At 33.4% G+C, this 12,529-nt stretch overlaps 1 pseudogene across 1 annotated transcript in view; it reads left to right on the top strand.

Moving 5' to 3' along the window:
• The first annotated feature begins 8,933 nt into the window (after positions 1 to 8,933).
• Positions 8,934 to 12,529, top strand: part of LOC145800282 (pyruvate decarboxylase 1-like) — a 28,136-nt pseudogene continuing 24,540 nt past the window's right edge. The window contains exon 1 of the transcript XR_014341437.1: positions 8,934 to 9,233. The product of XR_014341437.1 is annotated as a pyruvate decarboxylase 1-like (transcript). The remainder of the gene's footprint in view (positions 9,234 to 12,529) is intronic.

Below are 12,529 nucleotides of genomic sequence, written 5' to 3'. Positions count from 1 at the left end.
AAAAATTCTAAAATGTATTGTGTGGTTATGACTAATTTGATGCGTGAGTCCTACTTTACAAATACGATCATGCTACGTAGCTCGAATGCCGCGGCTCGAAACGCGGCTCGACACCAAAACGACGCCGTTTTGGTGTCGATTTTGTTTTTTTTTGTTTTTCCTGGTTTGCAGAACGAAGAAGAAGAAGAAGAAGAAGAAGGGAGAAGAAGAGAAGGGAGGAGGAGGAGGAGGAGGAGGAGGAGGGAGGGGAGGGGGCCATAAAAACCGGTTTGAGGAGGAGGGGAGGCTGGGCTGCGACGGAGGAGGAAGCAGCAGCGGCGGCCGGAGCTGCGACGACGGCGGGGCGGGGCTGCGACGACGCTGACCTTCTTCCTCTCCCTCCCTTCTCTTTCTCCTCTCCCTCTCTTTCTCTCCCTCTCCCTCTCCCTCTCCCTCTCTTCCTCTCGAGCCATTTCGAGCCTGGTAGCTTCGAGCTACCAGGCATTTTCCTTTACAAATATTAAAAAATCTAGAACACATCTCACTATTCAGAGTACATTTCTTGACAATTTGCCTAGGTTACTATCTTTTCTATAATGATTAAAAGCTCTTGATGTTTTCTACAGTCAAATGTACCTCGAAAACGAAAATTGTTTTGGTCATACATTTGAGAAGTGTGTGAACAAAATATAATTTGTAATAAGTCCTATATCTATATATACTACATAGTGAAGTTGGAACAAAATACAATAATAATATTATCTAAATTATCAATTAAAATAAATTTATTCTATTATTAAAAACTGTTAATTGATTTAATTATTTATTAATAAAAAGGATTATTTGTTATAAAATTAAAAATTTTAGGGGGCGGGATATAATTTTCAAAATTACAGGGAATAATTGATATTTTAACCAAACTTTATAAACTTGCATTTGTAATTTACCAAAAAAAAAAAAAAAGGAAAAAAAGAAGAAGATGAACATGAATATGAATATGAATATGAACAGTATATTTGCTTACATTTTGCCCTAATTAAGGCATCTTTTGGGAAATGGGTTAAAAGTCACTTCCTATATTTTAACTCATTTTAGGACATATGATCTCTCATATATTTTTATACATTTTTTAAAAAAAAGTTTAAAAAAATTAAAAAATTAAATTTTAACCATCTTTCCAAAACACTCTATGCTAGCGTTAAGGCACCATTTAGAGCTTGTAACCTTGATGGAGGTGAATTCGAATGAAAGAATCAATGATGGAGATGAGTAATGTTCACAACGAACCAATGCTTTTTTTCTTTTTTATTTTTTTCTAATTAAAAATTACAAAAAAATAAAATAAGTTAAAATAGTCAATAAGATAAAGGATTAATTTGATAACATGGTTAAAAGTCAAATTTGGATCACATCACCTATACTTTTTTACACGTTTTTTTAAAAGAAGTTAAAAAAAATTAAAAAGTCTGCTTTTAACCAACTTTTCAAAACAATTCAAAATATGACATCAAATCCATAATCATTTTACTTTTTTTCTCACAAACATTATATCCAATTACAAAAAAATTTAACCATCTTTCTAAATATAAATATTTTAACTTATTAAAATAATCAAAAATTAAAATAACTTAATAAAATAATCAATTTCCCAAACGAGGTCAAAATCAAACTCCATCCAGGTGGTCCAATACCGTGAAGCTTGGTTCAGTAAGACGTAAAATTCATATCCCTCCATCCTCCAATAGTTTGTCATTACAATATTTTCACAAAAACAGGAAAAGAAAAAAGGTTACTGCATTCTGAAGTACAATCCACTAGCCAATGCCCTACTCGACATTTTTTCCTTTACTCGGTATATAATAAGAATAAGATAAGAATAAGAATAATGCTTATTCTCTGATCTAGATAATTAGATTGGTTTGCTTACTATGAATTCATAATAATTAAAATCATTCATCTTTAAAAAATTTAAAAACTCCTGATATATTGATTTGTGATTCTGATTTTGTTGACTATATATTTTGTATAAGCCAATCGCAGCTTAACACATGACTCGTAAAGGATAATTTGAGGAGTTAATGCAAGTCTCCAGTCAACAGCAGACACGTGACAGTTCAACTTGGTGACAATGGATCTGCGCAGCATTAAAGTAGTTAGAAGGCGCAAGGTGACATGGCTCAACAGTTACTCACAATTCAAATTCAAATTCATGAGGGAAGCCCAACTGCAATAATGGCATAGTAGAAGCAATCAGTGATCGTGGAAGGTCACTTCGACTGTTAGAAGCCCACTTTGACGGTTACCATATAAATAGAAGAGAAGGTTAACAGAAGAAGGACCAAGACTCAGGTTCAGAAACTAGTTATTTACTTTATATTTTCTTTCCAGTTTTTACATTTCATGTTCTTCAATTCTTGTACTGCACTTCAATTCTTAGGAGTAATTACAAGTAGTCTGTTGCTATAAAACCCTTCGAGACTATGGAAGTGCGAAAGTATCATTGTAAGTTCTCATTACTTAATGAAATTCAATTCATGAAACTGTTTTTATCTATTGTTATTTTCAATAGCTTTAACTTTCTCCCCTAAGCAAAACCACCAGTAAAAAGTCATCTTCATTGAAGTTGAAAGAACTTTAACACAATCGTCTGACAATTGGTTGGCAATTAAAATTTCTGTAAGGACTTATTGATCCTTGCTGGTATGCTTAAAATTACATTATTAACCTTCAAAAGCCAAAAAAACCAACAGATTCAATTTTAAACAATGAATAATAATTTTAATCAAACAATCAACAACAAATCGGTATAATAATTTAATGTGGAAAAAACAATAATTAGAGGAGTCTAATTGTGATAAAAAAATCATGCGCCAAAGCCATAAAATAATCCATTAAGAAGATAAAAAGGAATTACATACGAGAACCTTCAATTACTTAGTGAATTCGTGCCTTAATTAAATAAAACCCGATGTGCCTCTTCCACCACCGTTTACACCTCGAAATTGTTTTGCCCAATGTTAAATCCACAATGCCAATGTCAAATTCACAACGATGAGTTATTTCGAAATTTACCAAAACTTCAGGCTTAAGTTTCCCGGAATCCACCGATGAACACATCTCACCTTTTGTGAATAAAAGAACAAAAAAACCCTTGATGATAGTTAATATGAAGCTCATTAATCAATTAATCACTCTCAAATCATCAAGAAAATCAATACATAAATACCATCCAATATAGAATACTTTGTTTTCTTCTCCTCTCTAAGAATCTGGATGGGTTAAATCTTAAAAATAACAAACAGTGCACTTTATACTAAACAAAGCCATGAAGACCGCTCAAGTGCTCAGTTTACCGCTTGAGTGGTGTGACTAAAGGTGGTACTCACATATAGGCCAACCGCTCAAGCGTAAAATCTACCGCTCGAGCGATAAAATATGTTTCCCAGAAGTTCAGAATGCAGGCAGAGATACTGGATGAACCATTTCACCACTCGAGTACACCTCGTGCTTAGTCAGTGAAGTGGCAAATAAGGAATGCTCAAGTCAAAATATAGAATGTTAGCACAAACTCCTCTACACAGGCACAACTCGGGTTAGATTCGCATCTAAAGTCTCATAACTCACAGATACAATAGAGCAAATGAATATATAATTAAATAAAGTTTTGTCCAACAAGATTGTCAATTACAAAAACCTAACAATCTTGTTGAACCCATCGAGAAGATTATTTATGTAAAAATTAAGTTAATTGGATAGCGATAGTTATATGATCACCACAAAATCATGTCAAAGAAATAGATGGTTCAAATCATTGTCTATTATTTACATTAAAGAGAAGCTAACGATATGACTAACTTACATGACCGGTTATCTTTTCGAATTTTCTCGGGAAGTAGTTGTCAGAAAAATAAATAAATAAATAAATAAAAATTTGAGTGGGTGTGAAATCACCAAGAACATGAATTCCAGATTAAGACATCTAACCCATTTCTTGGACTGATCTAGATCAAATCAATTACACCAATCTTGACTTGTAGGCAAAATAGAAGAACAAATAGGAAAAACAGAGTATGTGGAATATGTCAAATTCTCGTGGCTTTAACTAAAGCAGCCATAGAGTTGGTTGGCATATTTCAAAAATAGTTAAGGTAGTAGATTTTAAATTCATATTGACCTAGTAATCATTGCTTGAAAATTTAATATATTACAATCTTATAAATTGAAATGGAGATCTCTACTTTCCTTATTGTGTATTACCCATTATTATTTGCTAGTCTTTCCAAGACCTTTAGCACCTCTGGTGAGGGGTAGTGTACCTGAATCAACTCAAGAATAGTAGTGGATTAAATTTTTTAAATTTCGTCCAAACATTAAAACCTTATGATATTACAATTTTGAAAAATTAGAACCTTTGATTATAAGAATTTTTAAAATTTCTTATATTAAACCCAATGAATTAAGTGACTAAATGATTTACCTAGTCATTGGGAATGGGGCTAGAGAGAAATCTCAAGACCAAAATATCCAAAAAGAGTACCTTTTAGATTATCATCCCATGACAAAGGAAAGGTGATGCTATTTTGCCAAACAGTCAAAGGAACTACACTAATAGAAGGAGAAAATATTGGAACACTAGCCTTTAAATTTTGCAAGAGGCTTTTTACTAGAAGCCACCACTCCTAACTTGAGCAATTCATTTCAATTCCATTGTTGTGCTTGTGCTTCACAATACCCTTAAACATGATAATTGCATTCTTTGCTTGGCTTTTCTCTATCACTATTCTCTTGATCTTCTGCATTTGTATTGTTCCAGTACATTGCCAATGTCTCAATTGTAACGCCCCCAAAATAATATAGTAAGTGTAACCCAAAACATTCATTTATAGCTACATAAATCAGAGTAAACAGTCCATTCATTACATAAAGTTAATAATACAAAAATAGTTTATCATGAATAAATTCCCTTCGGGCTTACACCTTTCCAAGCCTTGACTTGGTTACAACAAAAGTGGGACTAGCCCTTCCAAATTTAGTCCTAGGCTATACAAAATGAAACAAAACAAGAAGCTCTTACTTTCCAAAATCCCTTAAATGCTATTGCCTTGGTGGAGGTATGCCATCATTACCTGAAAATGGTTTTTCCTAAATAGGGTGAGCCACAACCCAGTAGAAATAATCTAACACAATATCTGAGGTTTAACAAATGTATAAATACAGTATGCATAAACAATATCCGGGATGTAACATTCATACCCTTATACATATTCATAAAATATCAATTCCTTATTCAATTTCATTCTCTTTTAATTCATCTCAATACATAAGTCAATTTCACTACTTATCAATAATCCAAATGAGCCTACAACTCAATGGTCCAACAAATTTCACACTCAACAGATAATACTTCCAGCTTGTTATTTTATGGATATTTCGTCTGCGGGATCGACACCCATGTATAATTTCAATTGCCATTTTACAGATATTTCGTCTGCGTGATCAGCACCCATGTATAATTTCGGGACTTTCACCGAAGACACTTTGGCCAACTTAATTATAATGGAGTCCATCCCCTTTCTCATCCCAAACAATCATTCATACATATGCAATGTATTTAAACACATAATCATATATGGTGCACATCCCCTTTCCACTCCCAAATAATCATACATATACAATGTATATAAGCATAGTCATGTTCAATGACAACCAACAAGTGATTAGTTTCAATTCACCTAATTCACATGCAATTTCTACAACAATCAAAACTATCCTCCGCCGATAATCCAATAAAGATATTTCTAAACAGATATACAATCTCAAGACAGATAATTTATTCAAAATTTCCGAAGATGAGACATACCATCTATTCAATTTCACCATCCATTTCAATACTTGCCCAATTCCAAATTTACAACATCAATTTCAACTATTTATATAAAATAGCTATTCTAGTCATTTAGGGCACAACTTCCATTTTTTCAAAGATCAACCCAAGCATCAAATCAACCATTTTAATACAATATAGTCTTATATTCAAACCCCAAACCCACTTATTCCACATTCCTCTAAAGCCCCTCTTTTCATTTTATATCCTAAACCCTAGGTTTGTCCATAATACCTCCAAGACCACCATTGTTACACAATGTACAAATAACTAAGTTAAAAACCATAACAAAGTGTAGAAAATCCCTACCTCAAAGAGAGAAGACGAGCCAAGCAAGAGTGGAACTCCGAGAACATCAAAACCCACTTCTATTCGGATCAAAATGTAGATCTTGATGCACTCTACCTTTTTCTCAAAGACACTAGGGTGAAAAGGTCAATAGATTTAGATGAAATCTAAGAGAGAATGTGAGTTTTAGAGAGAGAGAGAAGTGAAAAAGTGATACAAAACATCATCTTCACGGACTGTTTATACACGTAGTCCGCTCGAGCGTAGAAAGCCTCGCTCGAGCGTCAGACACAGTTGATAGAATAAATCTTTATCTCCGTCTATATATGAGTCTGCGACTTATTATTGAAATACATAAAATTAGTAGAACAAATATTTTTAATTTGAGCGCATTATACTCAGTATCATAAATGACTAGTGCTATTTACCTCTAGCATTTTTCTTAAGACCCCCACATCTTTTATTTATTTTTTTAATTTCAATTTTGTCTGAACATAAAATTCCATTTATATTCCCATCCCTAACTTTCTAACCTTAAATTTTCAAACCCTAACTCTAATCCCACCAACCATCTCACAAACATCACCTCTAGCCATTAACACCTCCACCCTTACTCACCAACTACCAACAACGCCATTACCCACACCACTCATAGACTCTCTTTCACTTTCTTTTATCTCTATCTATCTGTCTCTCGTCAGATCGTAATCGCGATTACAGAAGACCAGTGATGATGGCAAATCTACCCTCCTTGCATGATTGTCACGATTGTAGTATCGCTTATGATTTCTCTAGATTTCGTTTGGTAGTTCAAGGCTGAACCACCACCATTTGTTCGGTGGTCTACAACTAAACTACCACCGTTTGTTCAGTGGTTTACATTTGAACTTCCACCATTTGTTTCATACTGGTTTTTTGAACCAAGCAAGAAAATTTCAAATGAAGAAAAATCGAGCACGAGTATGTAGGAAAGGGCTCCAAGGTAGTTGTATGGGTGACAGCGATGACAAATGACTGAGATTCGTGGAATGAGAGATTTGGGTGAAAGAAACAAAGTAGAGAATCGCCAGTGAAAGAAGGGAAAGGGAGATGGAGCTAAGGAGTGAGCCGTCGAAAAAGAAAAGTCACCGGTGAGGGAAATGGTGCTGAATGAGGGTCTCCAGTGGAGGAGAAGGGCTGTTGGAGGGTTGTCGGCAACGGAAAGGGGTTACTGGAGGTGGGGGGAGATTGTCGGTTGAAAAGTATTGAGATGAGAGTTTAAAGGATATATTTGGAATTATGAAAAAGATCTAAAGAAAAATAAGAAAGAAAGCAATTTTGATGATAGGAATTCAAAAAAAAGTAAGGGATACTAAGAAAAAAAAACAGGAACATTATGTTTGGTTTAGTTTTGAAATTATGATTTGAGTGTGCAGTTGTGATTTAAGTGTGGAATTGTGAGTTGAGTTTTGAAAAGATAAAATTTGTTTGGTTATGAGTTTTGAAAAAAGTTTTTGAATTTTGAAAAAAGTTTTTGAATTTTGAAAAGAGTTTTGAGTCTTTGAATTTTGAGTTGTTGAAATTTTTTGGATTTATTTTTTTAAAATATCAAAAAAAATTTATTATTTTTATTTTAAATATATAATTTTTATTTAAATATATTAAATTTTTTAATTTAAAATTTTTTATTTTATTTTGTAAAAATTTTAATTTTTTTTAATTTTAATATTTTAAATTTAGAGCACAACTCCACACTCAAATCGTAACCAAACACATAACTCAAAACTAATTCAAAAACTATTTTCAAAACTGATAACCAAACACACAACTCGAAACTCCACACTACTTTCAAAACTCTACATTTAAATTGTAACCAAGCACATAGCAAAAAAATTAAAATATTTACAAAAATAAAAAAATTTAAAATAAAAATTATATATTTAAAATAAAAAAATAATTTTTAAATTTTTTTTAATATTTAAAATATTTTTAAAAATACTGCACACAAATGTATGAAATATAGAACACATTAAAATAAATAAATAAATATTTAAAATATAAAATATTTACCCTAAAATAATAAAATTAAGAAATTTGTTAAATATTTTAAAAAAATAAATCTCAAAAATCTCAAAATATAACTCAAAACACATAAGCAAACAAATTTTCTCTTCTCAAAACTCAGAACTCAAAACATGACTCCACACTAAAATCATGATTTTAAAAATAATTTTAAAAAATAAAATAAATAAAATTTGATTTTTTTTTAAATAGAGTTTTAAAAATAGTTTGATTTTAAGTTTTGAAAAGAGTTTTAAAGTATGTATTTAGTTATAAGTTTTGAAAATAATTTTTGAATTAAATTTTAAGTAATTTTAAGTTATATATTTAGATATGAATTTAAAAAAATTAAAAATTTTAATTAAAATTATAATTCCTGAAAAAATCAAACGCAACCTTAACAATTCCCATCAGAAATATGTAATCAATCCTCCACCTTTATATAAATCGGCAACTTACCACTATGCGGTTGGGTCCACATGCAATATAACACCACCGGTTAATTTTTGGACACCGCGTTTCTAGTCTATTCTAAAATCACCTTTTTAAAGTAATTTTAATAATAATAATAACATTTGCAATAAGATCACACACCACCACCCACCGCTTTCCCAAAAGGTCTTCTCCAAACCAGAACACCACAAACGGCAAAACCTCCTGGTTTCCTCAAGCACAATCTAAACTCTATATATATTTGTGTGCTTCTATTTCATTTTCATCATCATCATCATCATCATCATCAATGGACACTACGATCGGACCAGTCGAACCCACCAACATCCCTTCCACCGACGTCATTGGAACTCTACCTCACAATGGCTTCGTCTCCATCCTCGGCCGCTACCTCGCCTCGTCCAGATCGGCGTCTCCGACGTCTTCTCCGTTCCCGGCGACTTCAACCTCACTCTCCTCGACCACCTCCTCGCCGAGCCCGGTCTCAACCTCATCGACTGCTGCAACGAGCTCAACGCCGGCTACGCTGATGGCTTCGCTCGGTCCCGCGGCGTTGGTGCCTGCGTCGTCATTGTTGGAACAATCTTCTGTGTAAATAAAATAAATTGAAACTAATTCAAACAAAATAAAATAAAACTTACAGTATTTATTTTGTAGAACCGAATAAATAATTCCAAGAGCAAGTCGAGTGTGTGACACTCTGTCCTTAAGACAGATTCGCCCCGCTATGGTGCTTATGGTTGAGTGGCGTCTATCTCCCAGGATACAATGATCTTTAATCAATTTGTTGTAGCACTCCAAAACAAATTGTTCGGTGAACCAAACCTGTGTTCTAATACTCTTTTTATTTTATTCTAAAACTAAAATGAAGAATAATGCACCGAAAATCAAAGTTTGGAAAGTAAAAGGAATTTTCTTAGACTAATTTTCGGATGGAAAATTGGATCCCAAGACTGTTGGAATTGAAGGCTATATATAGGCACAAACTTTGTCCGAATAGGTACCAAAACCAAATGAACAGATGCAATCTGTTTCAAACAGATTTTTGCCCGTTGCACATAGAACTGATTTCCTTCCAAACAATTTGAAAAGTAGCCGTTGGAGGACCAAGTTCAAAACTGTTTGAAATAGTATTTTATTAAACTATTTGAAATATATATATTAAACTATTTGTACATATATATATATATATATTAAACTATTGAAATAGTTTAACAAATAAAGGAAGAGGTACAAATTTTAGGAAACCAAAATTTGAATTTAGAATTAAATTAAATACAAAACAAACTTTAGGAAACCACTTAGGAACCCAAAATTTGAATTTAGAATTAAATTAAATTCCCACAATAATTTTTATTAAAAAAATTCAAATGAATTTTATCTAAAAAATTAATGTTAGACCTAAAAACAACGTTAACTTTCCATTCACTCATAAATGGTTTTGAAGTTCCGTCTTCACCATGTGACTTGCCACGCGGCAAGGAACACTTCACCTCTTCAGACTCACCCCAAAAGACGTTTGGGGCGCACTCAAATTGGGCTAAAAAAAATATGCCTATATTAAACCATTTTTTCCAACAATCCCCCACATGAATGGAATTTGACGGAGAGAAAATGCAATAACATGATCTAAATACAGAGAGTATAGAAATTGGAAATATTTTGCAAATGGTAGGTAGCTTTTGGCTTTGAACCTTCCCTTGTGAGACACTATCGGATTTACTAGCTAACCAGTGAACATGATGTCTTGAACTGTTCATCCGTTTGTGTAAACCAGGACAATAGAACTCACACAGTATATCCCCAGACACAGTTTAGTTCTCACTATTGTGTTCATTTTGGCCCTGAACAACTTGGTCTTTCGTGAGTGCTTTAGAGAATTGTAGCCCTTCACAAATCTCACAGAACCGGCCCAGTTCACACTCACATAGGTGATGCTTATGATGAGTATCCTGCTATACTCCACTAGGTATAGCTAGATATAAGAATCATTAAAAGTATTACTTAACCTAAAACTCTGCAGTCATCACTATTTCAGCATAGAAACGGGTAGGAGTTTAACTCCCCAGTGATCCTTCTGAATCATTCACAACTCGATTGTCCCTTTGAACCTAGATCTTGGGATCTCTAGTCAACTAGGTTGGGTTGCCGTTGTGGTAACTCTTATTTAATAGGCTTTAGTCCCATTCCCCTCGATGAATTCTCAACTAACTCTCTTGCTAACCCTTTGGTTAGTGGATCCGCTATGTTGTCTTTAGACTTTACATAATCAATGGAAATAATTCCATTGGAGAGTAGTTGTCTCACGGTATTATGTCGACGACGAATGTGTCTAGACTTACCATTGTACATATGACTCTGTGCTCTACCTATTGCTGATTGACTATTGCAATGTATGCATATAGCAGGCACCAGTTTTGGCCATATTGGAATATCTTCAAGGAAGTGGCGAAGCCATTCTACTTCTTCCTCTGCTTTGTCTAAAGCTATGAATTCTGATTCCATAGTAGACTTAGCAATACAAGTCTGTTTGGAAGATTTCCAAGATACAGCCGCCCCACCAAGAGTAAAGACATATCCACTGGTGAACTTTGAGTCTCTAGTATCTGATATCCAATTTGCATCACAGTATCCTTCAAGTACTGCTGGATATCTAGTATAATTCAGCCCAATATTATGAGTAAATCGGAGATACCTTAGAACCCTTATAATTGCTTTCCAGTGTTCTACTCCCGGATTACTCGTATATCTACTTAATTTACTTACTACATGAGCTATATCTGAGCGAGTGCAGTTCATCATGTACATTAAGCTTCCAATAATTTGGGCATATTCTAATTGAGAAATACTTTCCTGTACATTCTTAGATAGAAACAAATTAACATCTACAGGTGTTCTAGCAAGATGATCATCATCTTTGCAGAATTTGTCAAGTATTTTCTCAATGTAATGAGATTGTGACAGAGCATATCCTTCTGATGTTTTGGTAATTTTTATACCAAGAATTACATCAGCAATGCCCATGTCCTTCATGTCAAAATGTTTATTTAACATTTTCTTGGTAGTTTTAATCATATCATTATTACTACCTATGATGAGCATATCATCTACATAAAGACATACAATGACATAACCTTTGTCTGTGTTTTTAATATAAACACATTTGTCACACTCATTAATTTTGAATCCATTTGACATCATTGCCTTGTCAAATTTCTCATGCCACTGCTTTGGTGCTTGTTTTAAACCATATAATGATTTAACCAATTTACACACTTTCTTTTCTTTTTCGGGAACAGAAAAACCTTATGGTTGTTCCATGTAAATTTCTTCATTTAACTCACCATTTAAGAAAGCGGTTTTCACATCCATTTGATGAATTTCTAGATTGTATAGAGATGCAATGGCAATTAGCATTCTAATGGATGTTATTCTAGTAACCGGTGAGTATGTGTCAAAGTAATCAAGACCTTCTTTTTGTCTAAATCCTTTGACAACAAGTCTTGCCTTGTACTTGTCAATTGATCCATCCGCTTTCATTTTCCTTTTGAAAATCCACTTGTACCCAAGAGGTTTACAACCTGGTGGCAAGTCCACTAATTACCAAGTGTGATTTTGCAAGATGGATTCAACTTCACTGTTGACAGCTTTTTTCCATAAAGGAGCCTTAGGACTAGACATAGCCTCTATAAAAGTTAAAGGCTCATTTTCTAACAAAAATGTTGGAAAATCTGGACCAAAAGATTTTGAGGTTCTAGCACGTTTACTACGCCTAGGTTCTTCTTCCTCATTTTGATCTAACTCTTGTTCTTGATCCTGACTAGTAATAGCATCATGAGATCTCTTTTGGTTACTAGTCTCTTGTCTAGTCTTATTTGGAAATAC

Source organism: Camellia sinensis, chromosome 10 (assembly GCF_055761805.1).
Source record: "Camellia sinensis isolate YWXY chromosome 10, ASM5576180v1, whole genome shotgun sequence".
NCBI classification, from domain to species: Eukaryota; Viridiplantae; Streptophyta; class Magnoliopsida; order Ericales; family Theaceae; genus Camellia; species Camellia sinensis.
This window is presented reverse-complemented; position numbering and strand designations above follow the sequence as displayed.